Genomic DNA, 6,000 nt, shown 5'->3' with positions numbered 1-6,000 from the left:
GTGCTGGGCGGGTACCCGGATACCAGCGGGTACCCGCGGGTAATAAAGTTAAACCGGGTACTCGGGTAAAAGGGGCGGGTAGCGGGTACCCGCTGAAACCGAACTGAGAGTGATAATAGGCTTCCTAAGTCGTGACGTAATCCTGCGCAGCAACGCATGGCAACAAACCGGCTGGCTCTAAACAGTCGAGAAAAATGGCTGACACGAACTCTATTTCCATCACCGCCCTTATGAAATACTTCTCCAATGAGCATAAAAGTGTTTCGCGAGGTGAAAATCATCATCAGTTAGGTCCTGTTTTGACTTTCACTTACTCAGATGGCTTGATGTTCGGCAAAGTTCAAGCCAGCATGAAGAATAAAGAGTATTCTGTGAAGGTAAGTCATTTCGTCTTCTCATTCTCACTCTCAAAATCTCACATCTCCGTAAAACTACTGTTGGACAATAATCAGTTTACTTTGAGTTTAGGCAGATTTAGTATATCCAATGGAAAGATTTAACTGTTTACGTTCGATTTTAGTTAGGGAGAGAGAGAGGGAGTCATTGAATTATTGTGTTTTTATCTTATGGACCACGGTTGAGTCTTTGAGGTCTTAGTCTTGCTTCGCTAATTTTCGTTGCTATTGACTATAGTCTACTACATACTATTTAGTATCGTGTTGTAACCTTTATTATAATACTCATATGAGCATCACAATCACCAATCACGCTAGACATTTTATCATACTTCATGTGGGGCAGCGTGGATCAGCGGTACGGTTTTTGCTTCGTACCCGAATGTACCGAGTTCGTTCACCCGCCGCTGCGCTGTGTGGCCTTGAGCAAGTCACCTCGCCCTAGCTCAATTTGCGGCGCTGCACCGTGGTTATTCCAGTCTTCCCTGGGAATAGACCCTAGAGATAAATTTCCTCTATGGGATGAATAAAGGATTTATTTAGACCAGTGTTAGTCACGGTAAACTAAACTTCCTATTGGGTTAAGGTGTAATGTAAATGTTGCTGCTTGAAACTCGAAGAAATCAATAACATTGTGAAATTGAATGTGAACTTCAATTTAATATACGAAAACAGATAAAATGGACGTTTCGGGTTTCCCCCTTATCAACAAAGCAAGATGAATGAAAGAATCACTTAATTTGTTTTTTTAATTGAGTTTTTATACAGCGTAATATCCACTAAATGTGCTCAAAGTGCTTTACAAGGGGTCCCTGGCCAACAGCAACATTTAACATGTAAGACGGGACATGATGCCTGTTGGGCGATATTACAATTTTTTCGGACAGAGACAACGCTGTTAACGGCCAGGTACTCATTTGACACCTGAGTACGGTGAGAGATTGTGAGTTAAGAGCCTTCTCCAAGGACTCAACTATGTGCCGAGCGAGGCCCAAACCCAGGACCTTCTGATCTGAAAGCGAGTGTCATACCACAAGACCACAACAGACGTTTTATTAGTTTGTTTGTTTTTTGCCTATTGAGCATGGTCGCAGCTCTAAATTTGAATCTTTTATTCTTTTACTTCCACAGATCTATCTTGATGATGCCTTGGGTTGATTCAGTCCAAAACTAATTTGTGTGGTTTTATTTAACAATGTTAATGACATTGAACATACATTGATACAACAATGCCATAATTTGTCATGTTTATCATGTAAAATCATGTATGGACCTACAAAACCATTATTTTGAATGGTGATTTGATGATGATGAACAAAATATGTGTGTTGTACAAAATAAATGGCAAAGCTAACAAAATGCAATCTCCTTAATAAGAGGAGACTGGGGATTGACAAGTGCTGCAACAAATTGAAAAATAATATCAGATGTTTCTCTTAACATGGTTGGAATATATGAGAGGATGTTAACATTTTTCAGTCTTTCATTAGCCCTCTCAACATGAATTCTACATGAAGCAATTTCTTTTGTTAATAAAATCTCATTTTCAGTAAATTTATTATGTAAAAAGGGAGGGATATTTACAGTTACTCCTTGAGGTAAAATATCTTGAATCAGGATGGGGTTTTACCTTTATTACCTTTATCTGCTAAAATTAATTCTCCAGGGCTTAAAATTAAAAGTTTTAGTAATCCACAATTTTGTACAATGACCTTATCCGAGACAGACCCTGGATCATGTTTAGAAATAAAATTTATCACACCATTTGGACTTAGACCAACAAGAGCTTTAACAGAATTCATGGACCTATAAGAAGAAGTTAACCGTTGTTTATCCATTTCTTTAGGAATAGCAATTTGGTCATCTGTACAATCAATGATCATTCTGCAATTTGGAAATCTTAAAAAGGATGATGGAGCTGATAGTTTATTTTTATGTCTAGAAGGGCACGTAACCTTCATAACATTTTCAAAGAGAAGCGTATGGCTTATGTAAAACATGAATAAAAGTTTGTATAATATTTGTTATAGTACTTTCACTAACGCTAAACAATTGTGAAATATGAAGGTTAGCGTAGTTCTGTCTAAGTTTCATAAGTGTAATAATGAAAATTTGGTCTTTTAATGCAACTGTCTCTTCCTGAACTTCCCATCTACTATAATAAATAATGTTACCTCTAAAGCACTCAACATATTGAACAATAATATTAAATATTTTAAAAGAATGTACACCTGTCTCCATTCGAAGAACTTTTTCTGTAAGGCTTGAAACAGTGTAAGTGCGTTGAATCTAATTTAGTTGGGTTTTTTAAAGCTAGCTATTTCCTTATTTTTGTCTGTAATTTTTTGTTCTTGAATTAAATTTGTTGTTCTATTTAAAATATCCTCACTTGTTCTACAATCTGTTTTTTTTTAAAAGATGGAATCCTGTGATGATGGTGACGAGAGTTGAGATGATGATGAGGGAGAAGATAATGAGGATGATGATGAGGAGGAAAATAATGATGATGAGGAATCTGGTTTTTTTAAAGGTGGGACTTTGTGATGATGATGAAGAGAGTTGAGCTGATGATGATGATGATGATGATGATGATGATGATGATGATGATGGTGATGATGATGATGATGATGATGGTGGTGGTGGTGGTGGTGGTGGTGGTGGTGGTGGTGGTGGTGGTGGTGGTGGTGGTGGTGGTGGTCTTCTTGATGTTGGTGCCGATTGAGATGGGGTGGGAATTCCTTGTGTCACTTTTCTTTTCTTTCTTTCTGGCTCTGATGGAAACAATTTATTTTTATTTCTGTCAAACAATTCAGGGAGGTTGGCTTTGTCACCATCTCTGAAGTGACAAGAACACACTCTTGATGATGATGTTGGATCTTTTGTCCTTTCACCTGAAATGAAAAGATTAAAAAAAAAAACAATAATTCTGTTGGGCATATTGGGTATATTATTTAATTTGATAAGTACTTTGTTTTAGACTATCTTGTTTGACACCAGCTCAATGCATGATAAATCAAAGGTGTGCAAGAGACTAGGTTACTGGTGGGTCTCTCGCCTGTCTTTTATGAAATCGCACATTCAGCAAAATGTCGCACTTCCTCATTACTTCTTTTGATGATTTTGACTAGGTATATATAAAAATATGAATTCTTAAATTTACACAGTTAAAGTTGATCTTAGGGTTGAGTGTGGCAAGACTGGCGTTTTCTCTTTATTTCAGTCAGTACTGTACTGGACAGTGCGGTGATGGAAACTTTGGAGTGTCAACAATCGGGCACAGGTAAAGGAGAGAGGTCCCTGCCGCCATCTTGCTTTGTTCACCTCGGCTGTCGGGGAGGGGAGGCATGGCAGAGAATCAGAGAAACTTTCCAAAAAAAAGAGGAAAGTATGTGTATTTGTGTGTGTGTGTGTGTGTGTGAGAGAGAGAGAGAGAGAGAGAGAGAGAGAGAGAGAGAGAGAGAGAGAGAGAGAGAGAGAGAGATCTGCGTGAGGGGAGGGGGGGGGGGAGAGGTTGCGTTATTTTATTTATTTATTTTCATTTTGCCATAAAGGTATCGAGTTTAAAGTAAGATTTTAACAAATATTTTCTTCTCTTTCTTCTTGTTCTCCTTTTAAAAAAATTATCACTTATCAGTAGAACTTAACTCTCATTCAGTTTATCAGCCTTAACATCAAAACGATTGAGATATCATTTTTGCTTCAACTTCAATAAAAACCTAGTTTGGAATGTATTTTTATTTATAATTTCGTGCAATTGTACACTTTAATCATAAAATATAGGTCTACGTAAGCTAGAACTTGACCTAGATCTGGACTACGAACTCTATCAAATGTTCGACGAGGCGTGCGTGCTTACCTGACTAAAGTGGTCCACTTTTTCTTCAATTTTTTGTCTGCCTGTCCATTTGGAAATCTGTAAAACTGCCAGGAGTGACTCTCTGACTGGTGTAGACAATCTGGTACAAAATACTGGACCATATTTAAGATAAAAATTGTTTTTTGAGCGATTTTCCAATTATTCCTTGCCTGGACCAAGCACGGATTTTTTTTGTTTAGAGCCAGCCGATTCGTTGCTAGGCGGACGTGACGTCAGACTGTGGAATCCTATTGGGTGTAATATAATTTTGATCTACATATTTACATTTACATGACATTTTTTCAAAAGATTTTCCTCCTTTATTTTTCAATTAGATACATTGATTTTTTTTGTTTTGTTTGTTAACACACATATGATTAAATTTTGGAATCAACAGATTAAGACTATATTAGTTCTTATCTTTTAAAGGACTCTCAGGTATTTTTTTCTTTTTTCTTTTCTTTTTTTATTTTTTTTTTTTGGTTTCATTGTAATTAATTATCCTTGTTTCTTACAGTTTCGTTTCATTTGTTGTAATAATAATAACTAATATATGAATTAAAAAAAATTTAAGAATTAAAAAAAAAGCCCCCCCCCCCCTTTTTTTTTCACAAAAATTTTTTTTTGGGTCAAAAAGTCACTCCTGCCACGGGTACCCGCGGGTACCCGGGTAATTAGACCACTACCCGGGTATTACCCGGGTAATGATTTGGGCGGGTAATCCCAGTACTGCTTATCGTTGTATGCCAGATTCTTATCGTTGTGTCCCCGAGTTTGCGGTAGTACCAACACTAAAACTCTCGGCTTTGTACAAAAGTTGGTCTCACAAACAATAAAACACTCTTCTTTATCTTTATAAATAATTGGTCAAGTAAACAAAAACAACGCCTGCTACTGCTATACTGCTATGCTATGTAAAACTGTAAACTGTAAACGTGAACGAAGCAGTGCACAGCAGGGTTGCCAAGTTGGCAGATTTTCTGCCAAATGTCCTTTTTTCGCGGAATTTGAAGTCGTCAAGCAGATTTTATTTTCCGAGGCCTAGGTCTGAACGCTTTTACTTTTACAGCACTAACATTGTCTCAATTAATTCAGACTGATGATTTGATTGTGTCAAAACTACAAAATAGGTCTAATCACTTGGTTTGATTAACCAGATTTTTGTGGCAGGTATTATTTATATCATGTATAAGGTCTACTCTACGTTTTCCATGGCAATTTTTATGTATTAGTGATTTTTTAAACTTGGGAAATGAAAAAAAAAATTATGTCATCGGCCTTGCGAATATTTTGTTTAACAAAACTGATGTTTTCAAATAGTAAGGTTTGGCAGATTTTTAAAAATCCAGTTGGCAGAATGCCTGAAAATAATCTGGCAACCCTGGTGCACCGCCGAAATCGCAGATATTCTGACACATGCCTTAAAGCCCCCCATAGACGCACAGATCTCATCGCGGTACAGGCACTGCTGGGTCACTGTGACCCGACCCCTGCGTTTATCGCAGATGATTTTTGCCCACACACGGAGAGATATTTTTTGAGGCGATCGGCGATCGGGGGCGTGACAGTATAAAAAAGTGGACAATTTTTTCCGAATTTTCGCTTGTTTTCACGTCGGATTCGTGATCAGCGTCAAATTTACAATAGGTTTGATACTAAGAACTGTGTGTTTACTCCAAAAATTGGTGAAATTAGAAATAAATTTTAGTTAATAGTGAGGCAATGTGGCCTACAGAACCGATCCCAGTT

Source organism: Berghia stephanieae, chromosome 6, assembly GCF_034508935.2.
Source record: "Berghia stephanieae isolate SIO BIC M18660-M18661 chromosome 6, UCSD_Bste_1.3, whole genome shotgun sequence".
Classification (NCBI taxonomy): Eukaryota; Metazoa; Mollusca; class Gastropoda; order Nudibranchia; family Aeolidiidae; genus Berghia; species Berghia stephanieae.
Note: the sequence above shows the minus strand (reverse complement) of the source record.